This window comes from Puntigrus tetrazona, chromosome 8 (genome assembly GCF_018831695.1).
Source record: "Puntigrus tetrazona isolate hp1 chromosome 8, ASM1883169v1, whole genome shotgun sequence".
NCBI lineage: Eukaryota > Metazoa > Chordata > Actinopteri > Cypriniformes > Cyprinidae > Puntigrus > Puntigrus tetrazona.
This window is the reverse complement of record NC_056706.1, coordinates 6,340,885-6,366,135: the sequence shown is the minus strand read 5'-3', so window position 1 is coordinate 6,366,135 and position 25,251 is coordinate 6,340,885. Positions and strand designations below refer to the sequence as shown.

The following is a 25,251-nucleotide window of genomic DNA, read 5'->3' as shown; positions in this document are numbered from 1 at the left end:
TGTCAATCTTGTCAAATTGCACCTTGGAATTTTTTCCTGCAGGACAAAAATTATAGTTATTACAAAAGTGATAACGCTGCACTTTTCTATACAACACTTTAAAAAATTAATACAGAAAAAATACTGACAGCTAATTACATGTGACATTCTCCACTCATTTTATGGAGATTTCTGTTAACTTTGAAATACAATGCAATGCACAGTTCAAAACAAGGATGCAAAAAGTGTAAGAATAATTATTATAAAAATGTAACTGTGCTGTGTAAAACTGTGATGCATTTATAAAGATTGTTGAACATAATTATATATAGAAGTGTGAAAAGTACATACATCATTATTTTAACTTGTCATTGAATAACATGACATATTAATTTAATGTTCAATTCTTATTTGTGAAGCAAAAAAAGAAGACAAGTTTATTTATATATATATATATATATATATATATATATATATATATATATATATATATATATATATATATACACACACACACACACACACACACACACACACACACATACATATACAAACACACACGTATATATGACCCTGGTCCAACCACAAAAACAGTCATTTTACAGTCATTATACATTTTTATATTTATACATCATCTGAAAGCTGAATAAATAAGCTTTCCGTTGATGTATGGTTAGCATGTTAGGATATAACAATATTTGGTTGAGATACAATTATTTGAAAATCTAGAATATGAGGGTGCAAAAATATTGAGAAAATCACCTTTAAAGGAGACATATTATGCTTTTTTTGCTAAACGTAATATAATTCTCCGGTGTCCCCAGAATGTGTCTGTGAAGTTACAGTTCAAAATACTCTATAGACCATTTATTATATTATTTTAAAAATGTATATTTTTCCAGAATACAGCTGCGCCATTAAAGCTCGTACCTGCTAAAACATCTGTTTTGGTTCTGATTATCGAGTTCATCATGCTGAAATCATTTTAATCCCTTATAAACCATATTAGTTGAAACTTCTAATATATGGTTTTCTGAGTGGATGCATCAAAATCACACGGACAGAAAGCTGCTGTCACACTAAGTTCTAATTCACACGCAAGTTTATGTTTAAAATACACAATGAGTTACAAAAACAGTCGATTACGTCTCTCTTGTCTCTCTTTTCTCCTCTGAGGCTGGGGTCTAAATAGTGTTCTGTGACAGAACAGTTAGCATATTTTGCTCAAACGTTTGCCCTTGCATTAAAACTGGTACACCGCTGTCACTTGTGAAATCAAAATGACAGCGCAGCAGGTGGAAATTTACAGATTAAGGGGCAGTATTATTATAATGAGATCTCTTTGCAACATCACAAGGGGGGCGAGATGAAATGCGCTCGTTTTTTTCAGACACCTGCAGAAAAAGTCACTGCGTTATTATTTTTCACGTGTTATTATTATAGCACCTAAAACCTGTAAAAGTCAGACTTTTATGATATATCGCCTTAGGTTGTCGAAATGAATTCCTTGGCAATGTATATTACTAATCAAAAATTATGTTTTGACGTATTATAAAATATCTTAATGGGAGATGATTTTCGAAATGAATTCCTTGGCAGTGTATATTACTAATCAAAAATCTTAATGGAACATGATTTTTTGGCATAAAAGAAAAATGGATTATTCTGACCTATACAGTATATTGTTGGCTGCTGTTATAAATATGCTCGTGCAACATAAGACATATTTTGTAGTCACATATATATATACACACAGGCGCTCTTTCGAATTGACGATTTCTACGAAAGGCTGCGTCTGAATTCGGGATAGATTGAATCAAGGCCTCAAACTATTTTTCACAGTTTAAATTCAATGGCACAAATTACGCCCTCTAATATCCCAAAGGTGACAAGCGGGAAGACAAGAGAGAGACAGCGTAATGCGACAGTTGTGTGACGAGCGTGTGGGGTGACAGAAATCTCAAATGGGGTGGCGAGGGAGGACGCTGCCGGGCTCGCTGCAACACTGACAGGGCTGACACCGCCTCATCAGGCTTGCATTTTATACTCTATTTGTGCCGAAACACTTCAGTGGGTTTGTAAATAGGCAATTATTTCCGAAAGCAGACAGAGCCAAGGATTTTCACATTGACAGCTGCATTGAGTTTATCGAGTGTATTAATAGAGGAATGTCATGCATACGGTGTGATGGTCTGAGACATCATAATGACCCGAGACTCACAATGGCTTCACCTCAGTCAGAGGCCTGAACAGAAAACCAAAGGAGTGCTCGTGCTAATCTCACGGAGCAACGGTGCGTTCGTGAGGGGTTACATGGCACACAAGCAAAGTATACGGTGTCACAGTGCTTCCTAAGCTACAGGCTATTTTATAACCCTTTTAAGTTAGCTACCTTACTAATAAAATGTAGCAACTACGGTGAGGTTGTTTAACAGCAATATAGCAATAGAAAATATAAGCCGTAAATGAAAAAAAAAAAACTTACTTTCACAAAAAAAAAAAAAAAAAAAAAAGAGCTCAGCTACCATTATGTTACTGAAAATATTGGTAGTTTTGACAATTTACAATATGCTGAAATTTTTTTTCACTGATTGTTGTATTTCAATAAAGAGAAAAAGATATTTAAAAGAAATTTATATTTATAATAATATAGTAATATAATAATATCACCAAATATTTATTTTTTTATTTTTTTACGTTTTTTGTCTCGTGCTGAGCAAGACCTCATTTATTTGCTCAGATATACATTAAAATAAATAATATTGGAAATATCTATATATAAATATATATAAATTATATATATAAATAATTATTTTCTTTTTTTTCTTAAATCAGTCTCATTGCTCCAGTCTTCAATGATCCTTCATGATCCAAAAAACATTCTAATATGCTGATTTGATGCTCAAGACACATTTCTAATTATTACTAAAGTAATTTTTTTCTAGAATTCTTTGATAAATAGAACACTCAAAAGAACAGCATTTTAATAATAGAAGTCTTTTGCAAAATAAAAAAAACCTTTCTTTTTATCTACGTAGTCGATCCTTGTTAATGTTGAAAAACCTTTTAACTCTGGATTACATTTTATTCATTTTTAAGTATTTTTTTTCTTTCCAAAAATATATATAGGGCTTCTTGATCAACTGTACAGTACACAACAGCATGACTAAAGAGCGTACAATAATGATGCATGAAAATATCAGTAATGCGGGTATTTTTTTTGTGCAAATCTCAATAAAGCTTTTTTCATCGACTGCTTCCATCACCTTCCGAGATGTGGTGGAAATTACCCTGCAGTGGAAAAATAACAAAAATGACAGAAATCTTGCACATCGGCGAGGAAAAAAGCTGAGCTTCCACTATGCTACAGAAATATGTTGCTAAGCGTGTAGCCTCGCTACTTTTCGACAGTTTTGCCAGACTCTTCATGTCACACAGTCTCGTTCTTATGCCTCGGGGGTTTGTTGCCCACCCTTAATGCATTACAAACACGCAAACCTAGTTTCCATTAATCTGCTATCGACAGATCCCATCTGTGAGAATTAAGACCCGCTCAAACTCTCATTATCACATGAGACAGGGATTCCGGATGTTTGCATGCGTGTTTGTGCATTCTCTCTCTCTCTCTCTCTCTCTCTCTCTGTGCTTCGGTTTCCAGCGTCAGTCTTCAGATCATTTCAACCCGAATACTTCACAAAGGAAATTTATCAAATCACTCACAGCTTCCCTTTGACAAGCGTCCAATGAAAGCCCCAGACTGCATTTAGTCATGCTGCAATGGAGATTAAGCATCGGATTGCGTCGCCGGATGCGGTGAAAATTATCATCTTCAGCATCTTTGTCAAACAAATTGCAGAAAAGCTTACCGTTGCAAAATCACAGCTGTTTGTAAACCAATAGGAGGAACTCCGGAAGATTAATGGCATGGCTGCTATTCACAGCATTAAAGCCTGAACCTAAAAAGTTAAACACAGAGATGTTAAAGGTCATAACAGATATCAAAAAGGAAATGACTTTGCAAAATCACTGGAATACACAGCTCTTTTGGGCCCAAAGCACTTGTCTGTGGATTACATTGTGTTCCTGTGAGTGGGAGATTACTGCAGGAAATAGCAAACAGATTTCTGGTTAAAAACAAAACAAAGCTAAAACTCGTGAGTTTCTTAAATAGATTGTTGACAGAAAGAAAGACAATTCTGTCATTTACTCATAATCACAAACAGAAGTAGTATTAAAAGTGCAATATGTTAAAAGGGTAACTTTAAAAAAAACAATATACTATTATTTAGAATAAGGTCAAGTAGAATACAGCATTAATATGTGCTTAATTAACACTAGTACATTTCTAATATTCTAGTAATATGCATTCTAATAAACAACTAATAGGTGTAACCATAATATAAAGTGTTAACGGTAGGGTTTATGACATCTGTAATATAATTTACAGATTTTTGTTGTTGTTTCATTTCCATTGTGACTAGCAATTTAAGATACTACAAGTAAAGTCGAAACTAAAGATGTTTCTGAGCTCAGCCAGTACAACAACAGCATTATTGATTCCAAGGTCACGGGTTCAATTTCCAGATATTACCACCATAGAGATAAAAATTTCTATGGTGATTCGGTGAATGCAATTTATAGCAAGTCGTTTTAAAAGTACAAATGTTGAGGTTGTCGATGCTCTGCTTGCACCATAAGTGCCTTTTTTGATTTAAGCCCCACAGAAAGTAAATAATGACTTAACAATGCATTTGTGTGATCGCACACACAGAATTAAGTGACTTTAAAAGACCAGAAATGTGGCATTTTTATGATGGACTTTTGTCAGTTACTGAGTTTTACGCACAGAGTTATAGTTGCAGGACTTTCTACATCACTGTAATGACGTTTCTATAGTTCCAGCTATACAGCAGTGGCGCTAACAACTACAACATCATGCGTTTGACTCCCAAGTTACATAATGACTGATGAAATGTGTACTCGGAATATAATGTACAGTAAGTAGATTTGGCTAAAAGCATAAATGTAAACCGATGTCCAACTAGCATCATACAGTAAGTGCCGCATTTAAATTCAGAGCTGCAGTGACGGTTGAATAATGTGTGTGTGCGTGTGTGTGCTCGCACACAGATATGACTTTATAAGACTTGAAATATAATCGAATGGCATTTTAATCATGGATTTTTTTGCCAGTTACTGAGTTTTAGACACAGAATTATTGCTGTCTGTTCTTTGTGTGTGTGTTACAATGGAAAAATCAGGGGGAAATAAATATGACAAATTTTAATTTTGGGGTGCACAAACCTCTTTAAAAGGTCCACGCGTCGTTTTTTCCTGTTAAAAATAATTCTCTTATCTGTGAAAACCTGGTGCAGATGTTTGCTCTATACTATAGCCCGATAAATAATAATCTTAATTTCCACTGTGACTCTTAAATAAAATACAGCTTGGAAACAAAACTAAAGATGTTATTTATAGCTCAGGCTGTACAGCAGTAGCATTTGCATTGTCAAGGTCGTTCGTTTGATTCCCTGGAAATAAACAAGCTAATAAAAATGTACTTTGAATGCAGAATAAAGTAAGTCGCTTTGCTTAAAAGCGTAAATGCTGATGTTCTAATTACCAACTTGCGGCGCAAGTGCCATATACCATGTAAGAGCCGCGGCGAAGGTGAAGATTCGGGGTTTGTGTGATCACACAGACCTAAATATATGACTTTACAAGACTTGAGATACAGTGGCAGAGGTTTTTTTATGGTGCATTTTTGTCAGTTGCTTACTTTTACGCCCCAAAATCATTGTTGTGGAGAAACATCCTGTTATTTTTTGCGCACTGAGAATATCAGCACACGGGCTTAAAACCGCAAGAGGGTGAGTAAATATGACAGAACTGAACAAATATGACAGAACTATGTGAACAAACTCTTTAAAAGGTCCGTATGTCATTTTTGCTATGTTAAAACACTTTTTTCATATCTGTGAAAATCTGGTGCAGATGTCTGTAAATGTATTCCACTGGTGCTCTATAGCGAATACAGAAATGAAAGAAGAAAATAGAGGGTGAAAGACTGTCAAGACTGTCTTGCAAATATATGTATTTTAAGTCAGACTTTTGACACCAGTAAATGACACAGGACAATTGCTCACTCTCACAGAACTCTAATACCAAAGAATATCTATTTGAGACATTATCACAGGAGATAAATAAAATGGGACTGAATAAGAATGACAACGGTGCACAAAACCCACTCACGGCTCTCAGGACCAACAAACACTGACCTGTAATTCAGAGCCAGTGGATGGGGGGGTGGAGAAACACGGCATCTGATGCTTATTTCACATGTATGGCTCGGATTCAACCCCGTGAATCTCAGGACGCCTAGCGAGAGAGCGGGATTGCCATAATTATATTTCATTTCGCGGAGTCGACAAAGAGCATCTTTAAATGGCAGCGATCGAATGTGAGGGCTTTTATTAATCCACAAAGAAATGCACTCAGATAAAGAAAATAAGACGCGAGGCAGCGCTATATCCGGTCCGTAAAGGAGAGTGGCATTTTAAATCAATCGAAGCTGCTTACCTGTTGATATAACACAGTGAGCGCTGGACTTTCAGCCCCCACGGGTAATGAGAGCGAACTAGCAGATGGTGCCCCAGATGGAGCTTCTCTGGACTGGACTGGACATTTCAGCAGGAGGGAGAGCATTTTGTGTCACCTGATGGCGCGTGTGAGAGAATATGATTCTGGAAGATATGATGTGACACCACAACATTAGGCAGAGTATCTCAAAATAATGACAGGCCCTTTCATAATGGGTAGAGGCTGTCCTCTCATGCTCGAAATCATGAAAGTGTGGACATGAGAGGGTCATGTTGTATCAGAGCACAGGGCACCGGCGCACACACAGTATGACATCGCCCTGAAGTGAGCAGTGCGCGATATCCCTCTGCAATATTAAAAGACATTTAGCTTCCTATTGGAGGCTGTGCATTTTATATGTTGCAATTAGTGCTGCCAGTCGATTAGTTGCGATTAACTGCATCCAAAATGAAGGTTTTTGTTTACATAATATGTGTATGTCTGTTGTTTGTTTTTTATACATGTAAAATACACACACATGCATATTTATGATATGAATCACATGGGTATAAATATAGATGTTTATATATACGTAAGAAATATACACAGAACACATATACTGTGCAAACAAAAACATGAATAAAAACTGGAATAGTTCACCCAAAAATTAAAATTACCCCATATTTTATTCACCCCCAAACCTTCTGGGTGTGTAAAATACGGGGTCATTTTAATTTTGGGGTTAATTATTCCTTTAATTAATCATGTGACAGCACTAGTACAGTGTTTACTAGTACTGTTTACGAAATAGTATTATTGTAAAATATTAAAATTTAAAAATAACTGTTCTATTTCAACATATTTTCAAAAGCAGAAGCCAGAAATTCTAATATGCTGATATAAAAAAATGATCGGAGAAACTATTTGATAACACGCTCGCTCTACATTTTCTATTAAGTGTCAAACTTATATATTCTGTTTAGTGTGAAGGAATGAACAAGCGAACTTAAAATGCATAATGCTAAATGTATACCTAAACACATGAAAAAAGCATTTAGCAGTTGATAAAATATTGTGTTACTATCACATCAACTGTTAATAATATGCACCACTTGAAATTATTACGCAAATATGATTAAGATGACACCAATTCTGTATTTCCAGCGGCTGAGGACTGCATTTTAAAAATCTGGTATTTATCTCATTTTCACTTGTAGTTACACTTTATATGTTAATACAATCAAATCTAAAAAAAGACATTGTGAAAAATTTGATTTATCCACCAACTAACAGCTTTTAGTTCACTACTGGGATTTGAAGCAACTATATTAACATAATAAACAGAAAAGTTGTTTTTAAAAATACCAATATATCTACCTTTTCTTTGCAAGCTTTGCTTGTTATTACGACACAAATAACAAGAGTATTTTTCATGAAACGCCATTTAGGATATTAATGTAGAAATCTTGGAATATACCTCGAAAGCTCATTAAATTCTGTCTGCTAAATAATTTATTGCAGAATAATTACTGAGGAGTAATTGCCTCTCACTGCTATCGTTATGCTATCAGGTTAAAGGTGTTGCAAGCTGGGCATTTCCAATATTTTTTAATAATTAGCCATAGAAAAACTTGAATAGATATGATTTTTTTAATGTATTATTATTCCTGGTGATTGTTCAGCAGTAATATTCTTATTGGAAGTGGTGGATGTAACATAAAAAATGAAGAAATACATTTATGTCCTTAACTAAGGTACTTTCCTATTGAGACGTCAGCTTTGAAAAGGTGAAATTCGTGTCTCTCTGACAGATTGTTACGCATGGCTTAAACTTGTTAGAGGTTGCAATGAGATGCTCTCTCCCACACATTTCTGCATATATAACCTAAGTCCTTGTAGACCCGGTTTGTATATTTAGAGTGATTTGGAGTCATTCTGTAGCAACTAAATGCCTGGGGGCCAGATATGAGGGCTGTAGGAGTCAGAGGTCATTGACGAGGGAGTATTATTCTTTTTTTTCCCCCATAATCACTGAAAAAGACTGCAGCCAGAGCTCCAATCTACATATTCAAACCCTACAGTATGATGACAAGATGCTGTATTCATCTGAAGAACAGAGGATTATGTGAATCCGAGGTAAACACGGAACAACATATGAGCCTTTGATTTTCACTGCTGTCCACACGCTCTCTGACAAATATAAATAAGATGAGAAAATAGGATATGTACAGTAAGATTATAGAATTAGTAATAATATTTACTTTCATAATGGAAAGAAGGATGACGCGAGCAAACCAGTCTCTTGCATTCATGAGAACAACATCCATCAAAAATTGTTTATAGGACACAATCAAAATGAAAGGGCATTATAAATAGTCAAAAATCATTAATACCTTGTTAGAATTTAAAAATTAGGTATCTATATCAAGATTTTTAATAGAAAGATGATCGTCTGTCTTCATCAAACTTTGTAGTAATAATTTTGACGCATAATAATTATCAAAACGGTATCATTAAAAATCCTTATTTCTTAAGTCTTTTTATTTTTATACAATTTTGCAACATTTCCACATTTTTTAACATTTACATAAATTACGAGCATTTTAATTTTGTCGCATTTATCTACTAAAATCAATGTCTATCAAAATGCAACACATTTGTAATAAATCCAAAAATGATTTGCAATAATTTAATTAAAATGTATAATAAATGATAAATAGTTCTTTTATTAGGCTCGTTCATTTTAACTAATAGTTTTGCACAAACGTTTTGCTGAAAATCGTATAATAAAAGATATTGTAATTGTAATTAATGAAAAAGGTAATGTATTACTTGCAAAACGTAATTAACAAATGCCTTATCAATTGATAAAAAAACATCTATCACGCGAGATTGTGTGTTAAAACGTCTTCATTTAAAAGCACTGCTTTACTCAGTCGCCTTTTTATCATTTGAAAAAATGGCGTCAAGTGTAATGCACGAATCACAGGACTTATTCATGCACACTGTCAAGCGTTCCTGCAGCACAAAGCAGCTTCAGTCCACGACTGACCTTCATCCTCTTCCTCTGCCTTGAGGTGCGAGCGTTTTACTGTATTTACATACTTCACAGAAGTCAGATGGGAGCCGCTGAGCAAGACAACACTTCCTCGGGTTGCCTTTCCTCGGACAGGGGCTGAATATTCTCATGATTTGTTTTGAAAACAGAAGACGTTCTCTCGGTTCAGGATAAGCCGCATAATTCGGTTTAGATGTTGACGCCGAGGCCTCGGAGGACAGGGGGAGCTACTAAAATGACAGAGAGAGGAAAAGAAAACATTATACACTTTTATGACTCCGCGTACGGACAGCAGAGAAGAGTTTCGCTGTTACATCACCAGCGCTAACGGGTTTTATTACCCGTGTCTGACACCAAACCGCACTTTAACAGGTTGATGCAGTCAGCCTCGTCGCTAATAACAATGACATCGCTAACACAAACGACACACTCCGCTGTTATTGTTATCATTTACCTAATGAGTATATAAGCAGACCCGATGCTTGGCAGCCAGAGCCGATATTTGAACACAGGAGCTGATTAAGTGCAATTCATACACAATCACTCAGTGGAACCAGAACCTTGTTTATGAGACGGAAATCTGTTCATCTATTTGTGCCAGTGGGAAGCAGAGCGCAGGAAACGCATCTCTGGAAGAGTCACGCAGATGCCACCGACTCTTGGAATAATACAGCTGCAAATGGAAAACCGAGTGTCCTTCGGAGAGCTCTTGTCGCCGAGTCTTTATCTCCGAATAATCTGCTTGGATTGGAAGCGTTTCAGGGCCTCCCGCAGCTACGTGATGGAGAGAGAGTGGGGAGAGCGAAGGTTGACAATCAGCCACATGGCGCTCCCAGCAGTGGGCTGGTCTCCGGGGGGAGGCCTGGAGGGAGAGAACATGCATACTTACACACACACACACACACACACACACACATGCATTGCGTGCGTTCTCAACCACCGCCGATGGACAAGTCTATCTCAGCGGTGGTCTCCAAGTGGTCCATTTGTAAGTGCCTTTCCCAGGAGGGAGATATTTGACCAAAAGACCTGAGCTTTCAAGATCAACCAATCATCGGCGGGGTTTCACGGCGGCCTCTTTTAGATCGGGCGCACTCACACTTTTTGAGACGATGGAGGAAATGCATTACAGCTGTGTCAGGAAAGTTAAATCGAGTAAAGATCAGGGGGCAAAAAGCATGACATTTCTCTAAGACTGAAGTAGGAGACGGATAAGAGGGATTAAATCAATCAAAAGCATTCAATAGATAGTTTCCCTTAAAAAAATGAAAAATTAAATATATATATATATATATATATATATATATATATATATATATGTGTGTGTGTGTGTGTTTTTAATTAAATCAAATGAGAGGCTTGAAAACTTTTGAAAAGTACTGTCTTATGATAGTTTAATGCATCATAAAAAAACTTTATGTAATTAATAATTTCAAGGCTGATTTCACATTGTGACCGGTTCATTAATGGAAAATTCTGCAATAAAAGTTTGTAGTGATCTCGCACCTTAATGAATATAACCATGTGCGCTTTTCAATTATTGGTATCCTTCAAAATTCTTCAGCCAGCCAAGAACAATTGGCAAACATCCCTGACATCTTACTTTTATTGTTAGTTAAATAAGAACTCTTTCTTTGCCATTACAACAGCGGACCAGGAAGAAGACAATGAGCAAGACATTGCTGCAGCCAATATTCAACAAATAGTTTTTGGACAAGAAAAGAGGTTTTGAGGTATATTTTCATGCTATATTGAGCTCTTTTATGTTAAAGTATCAGGGAGAATTTGATTCTTCATGACCCGCTTTAAATACAGATGCCGAATGATATGCCGTGGAAAATCAATGATGATGTATAAAATTACATAACAAGTGAATCTGAAAGACACTAAAACTCAATGCAGAGACACTAATGGCACTGACAGTAAGAAATATCTTGATCCTCATGGTGCACTTAAAATGTTTGTCTGGTAGGACTAGTCTGTCTGAGCGAAAACCCTCAATGTTCCACGGTGCTTTTACTGTGCATATGGCCATGAATAGTTAATGAGTGAAAATGTAATATTTTTCTTTGTTCAATAACATTTTCGGGCTTTTTGGTAAAATATATATACAGTATATGTTTTTTTTTCCTCTTGTGTATTCATAGATATTCAGACAGATGCATTCAGTGCCATACTCTGCAGCATGAAGTACATTTACAGACTGGTAAGTGCATGTAAACCGGAAAGTTCAGCGCAAGAATATATAGTAACATTAGAAACTTTGGTAACTGACTTAAGATGAACAGCGCATTTCTAATATCACAAAAGATTTATATATTTATACAAATGTGAGCATAAGATACTTCTTTATACAACATTTTAAATAATCTTACCGACCTCAAACTTTTAAAAATTATGTGCATGAAATCAACATTGGATTCGTTAAAATATCAAGATTGATCACAGCACATGATATATATATATTATTGGCTGAAGTAACTGCAGACGTTTCATGCTTAGAAGGATTTAAAAAAAAACCCTAACCAGAACATTTGAGGAATAACAATACAGCACAGCTTCATAATTACATCTTCAGACATTTTCAAGCAGATGTCTCGGCATTATACATATGCTAGCAGAGGATTCTGGCAAAAGTTTTTTTTTCTAATCGGGTAAATATAGCTTGCGCTGAAGAACAATTGCCGTCAGTGCACTTGTATTTTATGTTGATTTGACCTCGGAGAATCTTCCCCTCACATTTACTCAGTCACACGAGTGTAAAGGCTAATGGCTAATATGTGAACTAGCTTGTTTCCTTCTAACATTTCCTGACATCCTCATAATTGCAAATGCAGCCAAGCAGATAACATTCACGACTGCACACTAGCCATTTGTTGACCACTGGAGTCTCACACACATTGCATCAAGAAAATTATACTTTTCTTCATGTTGTATATAGTACGAAGAAAGCACTTTATGTTGAAACGAGAGCATTTGCTAAATGACATAAATGTTAATGTTAATGCAAATGCAAATAGGACAGTATAATGTAACACGAAGACACATAATTACAAAATGCTCCACGCGCATATATTACTAAAAGGTTGTAGTTAATAATAATACATCTACGGGGTCTGTCCTGAGCTAATGTGAGAGCAGCTAAATTTAGCATTAATGGAGCGTATCAGGGAGGTTAAATGAAACCAAGATGACATGCGAAGCTTAGACCACTTTGCATTCTGGTATCTCGTTCTCGGCGCCCCATTAGAAGAATTTTGATGTCTAAAAAGCTTTGGCAACACAAACCTGGAACAAAGCAATGGCATTTTGTTTGGGTCATTCAGGGCGAGACTCTCCATCAAATAGAACGGGCCTTTGTTTACCTCTTCAGAGCATCGGGTTTTGAATAATTCATAGACATGCATACCAGAATCATTTGACTCATCAACTGCATTGATTTGCCAAATAGAGCCAATGTAGAAGCATAAACTCAAGGACCAATCAAAAGCCTGGATAAGCACTCGGAGTAACTGGTTGAGATTTTTTTTTACCTGACAATCAATACATCTAAATCAATGTTGTGTGTGAAATGAGCTTGTTTTAGCCTTTCTATGACATACTTCATATTTATTCTTGGTTCTCTGACAAGCTGGTGGGTAGTTGGTTGGCAACATGCAACCAGCCTATATTTGTGCGCTTATATAAATCTGAATAATGGTGCAGGTGTATAACCATCTCGATGCCAATCTTACTGTCAAATAAATAACGCACTTGTATATCAAAGCAACATCTACACAAAGTCTTGCTTGCAAAGCCTGCACTTATTTCATAAAAAAATATAAAAAATATTGTGAAATATTACTCAAATTAAATAGTTTTATTGTTATATATTTAAAATGCATATTTTGTGCTTAAGAAAAAAAAAAAGAAAAAGAAACGACTGAAATAAAAAAAAATAAAAAATTTGCTGCTTAATGTTTTTGTGAAATTTTTTGGAAACTGCAAAAGTCTGGAGTAAGTAAAAACAAAAAGTAAGGACAAAAAAATTCCATGATTATGTGGCACTGAAAACTGGAGAAATGGTTGCTGAGAAGTAGCAGCTTTTTCAGTAAAATAATCGTATTTCACGATATTACTGTATCACATTTTTGATTAAATAAATAGAGCCTTGAAGTTAATGAGACTTAAACAAGACAAAAAACGTTTAATAGTGTATATCTAAATTGTACCCAAAGGCTGTGACCGCAGCTATTTTCCATCACTGTCTTCATAACATATTTCACAGATTTTTTTTTTTTTTGTGACATAGAAAGCGTCGTCACAACATACTGTCATAACTGAACAAAAAAGCACATGTGTGTATGACGTACAAGATTTAGAATATGAGGGACACGGTAATTAGTCACAGGCTGAAGCAGCGGACACCTGCTGCTGTGTTCCCCGAGGTCCCTTATGCATCTACGTTTTTCTTTGATCAAGTGATAGTTCTCTCTGTGTTGACCGTACCGTGACACGTTAAACACAACGCTACCGAGCCAGAGGGGAGAAGGTCACACACTCCAGGCGCAGAGTACACAAACAAACACACATTCAAAACAATGTTTCACCGTATTGCATGATGCTTTCATTGAATAATTGAATGCGTCCCTGGAATGCAAATGTGCAAGAGCAGAATTAATTATCTTACTGCATTTCTGCTGTTTCATGAATTCAGAAGTAATCTTGACTAATTAGTTTGTCTTCGGCTTCTGCATGTTAGAGGAACAAATACTCCTCTATATCGACGCATAAAGTGCTGAATAATTCAGCAGCTGTATTTGACTTGTGGCAATAAGTAACACCAAAGGCTTGAGAAGAGTCAACAAAAATTCATTGGCTACTCAAAGGCATGGGTTATGATTCTACATATATTTATTTCTGCTAAAAGATCGTTTCTTGAGAATGTACTGCATATATATTTACGCTTGAGCATTACTCAGACTGCTAAAACAGACTATTGCCAGTGGCAAATTTCGGAAAGCATCAGATAATAATCATATCATGGAAGTGTCAAATGCGCCACACATGGGAGAGCTCGGAATAGACACAATAATGTACCTTAAAATATTATAATAAGGCAGAGAAATGTGTGTGTACTCAGATTGAATTTCAATTTACATTTTTTTTAACACGCATAGCTTGCCTGCAATAGCATATAGTATATTTTAAAACCACAACATTGAACAAGCACAATGTTCTTTCGGATAGGAGTATATGTACTGTATAGTATATGCAAGTTGTATAGTTTTTGTGTGCAAGTACAACAAATGAACAGATAAGGATAGAAAGATAATATAATAAGAGACAGAACAATAGGTCATGCTTTATTTTATGGTCCATTTCTTGCCATCATCAAAGCATAAATATAACTTTTGCACCCATAAACTCCACAAAAAGTAGTTGTTAAATTTAGATTATAGATTTAATTTATAGTAATAATAAACAGCCGGTATGCAAGTAATTGGCACGCTAATAAGCAAATAGTCACAGCGTATTCTCAATAGCTTTGAGTCCGTTCTCAAAATAAGTAGTTCGGATTTCTGTACAATTTCTGTTCTGTTCTGAACTGAAACAGTTTATTGTTCACATCAGATTTGAACTCTTTATTGATTTAGGCAAATTGTGTGTGTTTTGGCATGTGTGTAAATGAGGAAGCGCAATTTTGCACAATAACTATATGCACATTAAACTGATGAGTTGATTCTCAGTGAAACTGTCAAACTCTTCACAACTTCTTCCACTGCGTGAGCATCACATGCAGAATGATCTAAATAGAACAAAATCTATCAGACAAGTGTAAATTCCATAAATATCAGGTATGAAATAGTTGTAATGTCTGCTAAGTGGCAAATGGCTTGCCGTTGGGGTTGCAAATGGGTAGAACTTTTCCTGAAAGTTTCCAGAATGTTTGGAAACGTTTGCGAATTTTGGGGGTACAGTTTGGGATGGTTTCCCAAAATTCACTGGTAAATGTCTGTCCCTTTACAGCCCTACTTGCCATTGTAATGAAATGGGGATCACAATCTTTCCAATCATGTTTGGATGCAGATATACTGTATATACAGTTTGCGAGGCACAATCACTACCATTTTTAATGAGGATGACCCTAAACAACCCTAATTAACAGCAGCTGCAGCAGTGCTGTATAAACACATTTATATTTTATACGGTAAATTTGCTTTACATGTAAAGTGTGAAAATCCACAGCTGTTTGTTGTGTAAGAGAGAGAGTCCAGATATATAAGAATGTGTGGTGGTGTTGTCTAAGGAGGCAGACAAGTGTGTAAAAATGAGTAAGCTGCTACAGTGTTGACTTTTCCCAATACATTTTTACCTACTGTTGAAATATGTATCTAAAATGGTCAGTGTGATGCACAAAGCTGACATTCTTGTATAGTATAGAAAGCAGTCTGTCAATAAGGTTCTGATGTTTCAGAAAACAACTGCCCTTAAGAGTTTAGAGATTGCGAAGGCTGTTTTAAAAAAAATGTGCTAAAGCCATTAATTGGTCCCTATGCTAAAGTGTTAAATGATAGAAAGAGAGATAGAATAATAGATAGAAAGGTAGAACAACAGATAAATACAACAGGTAGATATAGCCATGGATGGATGGATGGATGGATGGATGGATGGATGGATGGATGGATGGATATATGGATGGATGGATGGATGGATGGATGGATGGATGGATGGATGGATGGGATACAGACAGACAGACAATGATATATAAATTAAAAAAAAATCTATCAAATATGAATATAGTGCGGGGAAACATCTGAATCAAAGAATAAGTTCCAGATTCCAAGAAGCGTAAAGTTTATTTTGAGCATAACCAAAATCCCAGCTTATGCATACGACAACATTAAGTTGATCCTCAGTTGACACAGGGGTCGCGAGGTCATCAGTAAAGCAAGACATCCCTCTGCGCTTTCTGGGCTTTGCTGCCATACGGGCAGCATGTTTGATTCAGTGACCTATGGTCCCCATCAGTCTTGGCAGAAGCTAAAGATTAGAAGCTGTGCACAGCGTTAATTAATAAGGCTTTATAGACAAATCCCGGTGTAAAACCCACATCTTTGATTAAATCCCTTGTTTAAAACTGAACCTGACAGCCCAGAGCCTCTCTGGACCAATTTAACCTCTCGTCCCTCCGCCGTGCCAACCTGAGCCCAGACCTCGGCCGCAGCCAGGTGCAAAAGCCATTAGCCCCGGCCCCGCAAAGCTCACGTCCAGCAGAGCATCTTAAGACTCAGAGTGGCTGGCATGGATGTGGGACGTCTTTACTCACATTTGGCTCCACAGCTGTCAGAGTAATTATCTGTGTTTGAGCACAGGACACAGAAGCTTTAGTGGCACTTCTAAGAAGGATTCTGATTAAGACTCATAATCTGCAATGGAGAAATCACCAGTGACTGGAGAGGAATTTCTAGGACAAAGCCCTCGGGGGCCTCGCGGATTCTGGGCAAGAGTTCAGGAAAAAATCCCAACAGGCACCATTCACTTTCTCCTCATTATCACACCATGTTTCTTTTCAGAAAATGTTTAATTTTTCAATCAGCCGACCACAGAGATGCACAATCCGTGCTGAAACACAACTGACGGGGTTTAAACAAATCGGTCCGAAGAGAGAGAGCGAGTCTCCGAGACGAAAACGAGCAATAAACAAAATGAGACTATGAATTTTAATCAGGACGGTTAAAACTTGGGCTTAGAATTCATTTGTAGTAGTAAATCAGCACACGTTTTAGGTGGAGAGTGGGCTTTTTTATTCTTTACGGCTCCTATTTGAAACCAAAAATGTCGACGTGAGAAACTTTAGAGTTGCTTTAAAGCATGAATTACTGACACTTTCCAAACTGAAGCTCATTTTATTAAAGCACTAGCAGAAAAATGGCCCTGCCTGTAGCATGCCAGTAAATTGCTCAAATGGAAAAAAAAATGTGACGAGATAGATCCAGGAATATATGATGTTTACTGCTGAAGCTTTTTAATGCTTATCCAGAAAATATATTAAAATGATTAGTGGAAAAGGCCACGGTAAAGCAAGATTAAACGCATAACACAATTTGACAGGATGATTAAATGCTCACATTTATATGACGCCGTTTGAGGACCCGAAAACCTGCATCTCTAATTTAAGAAACATGCTTATGAAGAAACACATAAGCTATTATTAGCCGTAGCAAATGTGGTATCACAACAATGATATATCTGCAGTCATCAGATGTGCCAGGATGATTAAACCAAACCAAACACAATGAGCTACCTATCTCAACAGCTTTAGTGTGCATCAATCTATGCTGACACATTACAATTCGATAAATAACGTCCAAATATGCTAGATAGGCAGAATACCATTGAAATATAGCCACTCGTGCCACTGGTTAGCCATACAGACAGTGCAGTTTGTGTTAGTGGTGTGTGCGTGTATGTGTGAGTGGATTTTAACACACCTCAAGCGTCAAACAGGCCAAAGGCTAATCACGTGAGAGGATTAAGCAGGAGATCTCTGGCTCCTTTAAAATCAGGGCAAGACAGAAGGCATCCGGCACAGGTGCTAAAATCCCAGATTTAAGACAGGATCAACTGGTCAACAGACTCAGTAAGAAAAAACAACTTAAGTAAAAAGCATAGATTATTTTATTTAATTAATGACTTCAGTTCTTTTATTTTTTATTTTTATAGTATTATTCATCACCTTGTTTTAAACACATTTATGTTTAAAATGTAGAGGTAGTGATTTATGTTGCTTCCGTTTTTATTTGCCTTCTATTATAGTAAAAAACATCTTATCTTTCTTATATCAAGATACATTTGTTTGACACAGTATTTAACATGGCTGCGCGATATTATCGGACCGATATCGGAATCGGCCGATATGGGCTTTTACTTTAAAAATCAGCATCGGCCCGAGTTGAAAAATTTGGATTTGTCTCGCCGATAAGAGGAATACATTAACTCGCATGCGCTCGTGATTAAACCACGCCAGCAGTGTGGCTCATTCTTGAAGCCAAGTTTTGTCTGAGAGGTGTTTAGATGCAGACTTCCCCGGGTCCTAATGCACGTTCTGTAAGGAGTTCTAATATGTTAGGGGGCGCTGCTGGCCTGCTTCTAATTAAATTCAAAGAGAAAAAGCCTTCATAAATAACATTTAGGCTGTGTTTTTGATTAATTAAAGTAGTAATTGAAATCATAAAATAATAAGTAAATTTTTATTTAAAGGTCAGAAGCTATAGCGTGACGTGAAATAAAAAAAAATAACCAACATGACAATTGTACATTTTATATATACTGATTTATTTATTAATGTATTGTTTTTTTTATAACAAATCATAAGCTCTAAAAGATTTTCGGATTTTTTAATAATCTTTTGTTTATGTCTACAAATGTTAAACCTTAAAGGGTTAACACAGCATCTTTCTGTTGGAAAATGTAGTGATGATGTATAGTTTATTTATAGCTTCAGATGAAATGTATCGTATTGACGTCGGTATCAGCCAAAATGAGTTGAAAAATATTGGCATATCAGATATCAGCAATAATCTAATATCATGCATCCCTATTGTTCATCAAAAAAAAATTGCCAAAGCAGAGAAAAACTGCAGTAAGCATGGGCCTCTAAACTAGTGTTACTGAATGATAGAACGAGAGATAGAATGATAGATAGAAAAATAGAATACTTAAAATGGCAGAACAATGGATAGAATGAAGGAAAAATAGATAGAAACACAGAACTGACAGAATGTTAAAATGATAGAATGTTAGACAAAACAATAGGTGATAGAACAAATAGATTGACGACAGATTGAATGATAGAACGATAGATAGAACGATAGATAGATAGATAGATAAAATTATGTTTTCTTCTATTATTCTGATATTTTTATTGCTACTATTATGTTCCTCTAGAAATATTCCAAGCTTTACATAGATACATACACACATACACACACACACACACACATAAATAAATTATATATATAAATATAACATGTTACTTAATGTTAATGGAATTGAAAACTAAAATATTTTATTTACAGCTGAAAAAAATGTATGCAGTGGGATAACAAGTTGTTTCCAAGTTGAAACAACCATTGTATTTTACAGCATGATTTCATGAAATGAAATTGTTAGAAATTTTGCATCACCGACTTTGTATTCTAAGGGTCTTAAATCGACTACAGATGTTGCTGGGTTTTGATTACGACACTCCAATGGGGTCTCTGTTTCTGAGCCCCTGAGTCATCGCACAGGCTCTAGCAGGTGTTAGGTAATTGAACAGCACTCTTCTGTGCTGATGTTGCTCTGCAGTTCCAACACGTGCTCAACACTGCACTCTATCATTAGCCCTGAGGAATGTAACGTGAATGATGACATGGATTTTCACACCAAAAATCAACTTGATTTTCAACGGTTTCTGGCAGGAGTTTATCAATGATGCAAAATCTTGATGCTGTGTTTCTAGACATTTTCAAAATTTCAAAATTTTCACCCGCGGGCTTTGGTTTGAATTGCATGCAGCAAACCATCTTTGTATTGTTTTTAAGTTTGAGGACAGTAAGATTTTAAGAAATGAATAATGTTATACTTTTAATTCAGCAAGGACAAATTCAATTGATCGAAGGTGACGGTAAAGGCATTTCTAAAGTCTTTTGTGAAATTCTATCATGGTTTCCATAAAAAAAAAGCCACGGCACAACTGCTTCTAATGCTGATATTAAGAATTTATTAACAAATTTATTAATTCTATCCACAACTCCTTCAAATAACAGTTATTAAGGTTGTCTATTACTTTGCTTTATTTTTTTCATATATTCACATTCAGTGTTTTCCTCTGTTACTGTAAAGCCCTGAAATCTAGGAAAATGAGTTTTCACAAATACATGTAATTTTTTTTTTCAGTTTCTTTTCAATTTACTGTATAATATGGACTTTTGCTAGATTTAATTTATTTATTTATTTTGCTATAAATAAGCGAGCTGTCAGTCTGTGGGTAAGTCTCCGTCCCTGATGCTCAGCTCTGGCACTTATATAACAGGACGTGGCATACTTGGGCGAAAATTGAGTAAAAAAAAAAAAATATTGGCTGCTGATGATAAAGGAAATGTTTCAAGCATATCTGAGTCAAGCAGAAAACAAGCTTTAACCTCCCTCAAAGTTGGATCATTCAAATTTCATGCCGTATTATATCAATTTGGGCTCTGGAAGACTCGTTGGTATAACATTTAATCACATCAGCTCTATGGTGCTGTTTTTGAGCCGAACTGAGGATGTGAAACATACCCTTGGTGCGGTTGGTAAAACTTTATCTGAGGGTCATGACAGCTGTGGGGCCATATGCTGATTCTCGAATATACAAATCATTTGAGAACAAGATATGATGATCTAGGGTTTTGTCAATGCTTACCATATGCTTGCTGAACATGTTGTTTAACGCATAATCATGTAGGATATAAATCAGACAAAATCAACCTGTTTAGTAGAGCTGGACAATATGTCACGCATCAGTAGGCATGTCTCAAATAGAGATTTAGCTAAAATGTTTACACAGTGTCCGAAACATGACAAAGCGCAGGAGATCATATATAGATAGATAGATACACACACATACATATATATACATGGCTGGTAAAGCACATTTGTTTTGTTTATGCATTTTAATGCATTTTTTTCCTATACAGTTCCGACTAGTATTTTAGTTTTTGGTTTTGAGGTTATCGTTTCATTTAGCACGAATCGTTTACGTGCTTACATGCTCTAATGTTGATTTTTGCTGTATTTACAGGCGGTTCGGAGCCTTGAACTGAAATAACAGTGAGGTATTTTTCAGCCAAGCCAACATTGTTGGGTTTTTTTTCTGTCTTAGCGAGCAACCTGCCATGGGTAATTACAATAATAAAACCTTCACGCCGCTTTACCTGTGGGATGCTGTTCCCATAAAACGCCAACTTTAATGCAATGTCATGGGGGCCTGAGTTCACTTATGAGCTGCCTGCTAGTTCTTTATTGGATCGATAGCCCACAACCCCTCCTGTGCTCCAGACAGGCTGCTGCTCGATGCCCTCTGTCCAGGGTATGGAGCTCTGGGACCTGGCACCCCCGCATTTTGGAGCGTTCTCCGCATGTGGGAGGGAGAATATGATGGGTCTGTAAACAAACCGTCTCCTGCTTGCTTTCTCTCTGCATCTCTCTTTCTCTTCACAGGCAAACAGCAAAGTCATTTGAGGCTTCCTAGAGGGATTTCTCTCTGATCTTTTACATGACCCACAAAATGAGCCTTAAATCAGTGGTTGTCAGCCGAGTTTTCCTCAGGACCCAGATTCGCATTGGACACCAAATGGAGACCCAACATGACACCCAATACAAAATATAATCAAACCAAAATAAACAGCATTAACCTTCAAATTGAACACTGAAATGTTGTAATAGTATGAACTGCATACTCCAAAATATCTCCAATTGTGAACTATTATCTGCTAAATTGTGAACTGTTATAACTATTATTATTAACTATAATTAATCTGGTTTTAAAAGTAGCATAGGTCAGACTGGCATTAATAATAAATGATATGGTAAGCATATGAAAATTTGACATGCCTAATTATTCTTCTATCACAAATTTGCTAAATTACAGTATGATCACTTACATTTAGCCAGTGTTGGGTAAGCTATTAAAAAAATACAAAAATTAAATGAATCCACTACAAATTACTAATTACGACTGTAAAATTGTAATTTGACTATATTACTGATTATTGCATTTAAATAAATCACATGAATCAGATTACTTGACGTTTAAGTTTACTTTGCAATTTTCTATTGCCCCTATTATGCTAAGTGCCCCTATTATGCTATTTTATGCAATATTACCTTTCAAGCGGCGTGTAATGTTGTTGTATGAGAATGTAAACGATCTGCAAAGTTGTAAATCTGAAAGTGCGCGTTAAATAAGGTTACTGACTCCCAAAATAAAGGATCGACTCTATGCAGCCTACACGAGTCATTTGAGTCCCACTTCCGTGTGGCTAAACGTGACTCCATAACACATTTGCATAATTTCCGCCTATGTTGTGCATTTAAAACGGCATAAAAGGCTACATCCGCACAAAGCTTTCCAAATCTTTGTATTTGTAGTTTGAAATTTACCCTCACAGCTCCGATGTGAACATCTGCACATCGAATATCCTCGGCTTTAACAGGGTTTTAAGACACTGCGATCACTGTGTCGTTGTGACCAAGTTCTCACATTCGAATTAACAAGCTCTCGAGTCTTGTAACAGAAATAACTTTATACAAAACAATGTAGTATACATAGACCAGTATGCGCCGCTGTAATTCAGCCACACAATATACGCTAAACACGGAGGGCAGGATTTGACTACGCTCATAAACCTCGCTCATGGCATACAAATGAACATAGAACAATATATTTATTAACCTATGTTAGATTTATCTACTCTATTTAAAAAGAAAATAGCGGAAAATAGGAGCAACCCAAAAACTGCAAATATCTCCCTGAAACATGTCAGAGTCATTTCTTTTCTTATGTATTAAATTAGTATTATTGTTACATAAGCTGTTCACATTTACTATTTGAACTATAATCCCAGACTAAAATATGGGAAATTGAGTGCAACATTTACAAAAATATTATTACATCTAAATGTTGTAGAACTTTTTTTTAAACTGCATTTAACATGTTACTGTCTTAAGTGTTATACCCAAACCAGCATTTAGCGATGTGCCAATATGAAAATTCTACCACTAAATATATAATTATGTTTTGTTATAGACCATTTTGCTTAAATAAATTTGAAAACAAAACAGTAAAAACTAAAATCAAGCAAAATCAACTAAAATCATTTAGTCAATTTAGACATTGCAATATTATAATGCACACACAAAACCTTTAAGCATGCTATTAAATTATAAAGATTACTTTAACTGTGTTGACAGCAAATGTAGCAAATGCAAATCCAGAAAAATGAGCATGCACTATTATATACACACAGTATTGGATATTTTGAATCAGCTAATAACTGATATGGTATAATATACGATGCAAGTCAAGCCGGGTTTTATTTTTGCATTACACATTGTTCCCGCTGTCCTGCTGCAAAAGTACACCCCTGCAGTGCATTTTTAGGTCTTGACCTCCCAGTTGAGAGGCGCTACCTTAAATAAGATATGAAATTTCTAAAAGAATTATCCAGCTGTATCACAGTGGCAAGCAGGGCAATAGTTTCTGAGAGGTCAGGACTGCAAAGTCAAGTCACTGTTGACAAATTTGGTTATAAAATCTGAATCATGCCGTTCTGTTCTCTCTACAGACAGCTGAGTAAGCTACTCTGGCATCAAAATCCATTTTACCCTCAAGCCTAGGAGACTATTCTTTAAACTGACAGACTACTTTTTCACAGCATAATAGCCAAAGCTGTCCTTCATAATATATTCGTCTGCTTTAATGGGAAAATGCATATCTGACTGTGCAAAGACAGAGAGGGAAAATTACACAGACTAGTAGGAGGACTTAAAATACTCTTCGAGTGTCACAAGGCTGAGTTCTATTATATCTGAGCTAGCTTTTATTCACTTTTTCAGGATCCTTTTAGAAAAGATCGGAATAAATTAACAAATATATAAATAAGTAAATACAAATAAAAAGACAGGTTGCCAAATAAGTGAAAAGACATTTTACCTTATTATGCACTGTTGCTTAGTTCTCCAAAACCCGGTGAACTGTCTCTTTATGCATCACGGATGCCCACCTGACATGAAAGTCGTTCAGAAGGTAGAAAACCTAACTAAAAATCATTCAAATATACAATTCATTCAACTAAATTGAAATATACATAAAAAATTATTTAAACACAAACACAAACATTTTATATATAACACAAATACTGTAAAAATGTCTGTTTAATTGAAATTATATTTGAATAATTTGAACTAAATGTAAAATTAAAATTATTTTAAAAACGCTGCTCCTCTCACTTCTCCTATATTGAAGTCATTCGACTCGTGAAGAATGTAGTATTGCTCGATTTTGTTTCAATTGAAAGGCTGCCTGCAGTGAGGCAGCTCGCAAGGGTTTGTACCAGAGCTTGTGTGATTCCGGCCCTGTGTGCTATTGTCTCTAGGTTAAAGGATTCGGGCTAATATACAAGATAATTGAACTGTAATGATCTGTAGCATCCGAAAGATCACAGTGGCCATTTGCCAATTGATTAAGAATAGCCGTGCTGAGTCGAAATCAGCCATGTCTGACAAATCAGAAGTCATTTGCATGAAGGGCATTCATAGAGAGAGAGAGAGAGAGGGAGAGAAAGAGAGAGAGAGAGACAGAGAGAGAGAGAGAGAAAGAGAGAGAGAGAATCCCTCACCTGCTTGCTCTAAGAGGCTGCTCCAGAACTGCTCTTTTCATATCGGGCTAATTAGTTAATTCTGCGGATAATTGAATCCCATCCCTTCTTAAGCCAGAAGCAGCCAAGGAGGTTCTTTCGAGGAGTCTTTTATTGGAAGAGACTTCTCTTTCTGAAACACAATTAGGGAGAATTCACCAAGAATGAGCTACTGATAGAATCGTTTATTTACACGCGTTACAAAGAATATGC

General features: G+C 36.0%; 1 long non-coding RNA gene across 1 annotated transcript; it reads right to left on the bottom strand.

Moving 5' to 3' along the window:
• Window positions 1–9,072: 9,072 nt before the first annotated feature.
• On the bottom strand, window positions 9,073–24,397 carry LOC122350922. The gene is made up of 3 exons (XR_006251649.1): window positions 24,336–24,397; window positions 10,071–10,478; window positions 9,073–9,846 (listed from the first exon to the last, which is right to left on the bottom strand). It is a non-coding gene; the product is annotated as an uncharacterized LOC122350922 (long non-coding RNA).
• Between the last annotated feature and the right edge of the window lie 854 nt (window positions 24,398–25,251).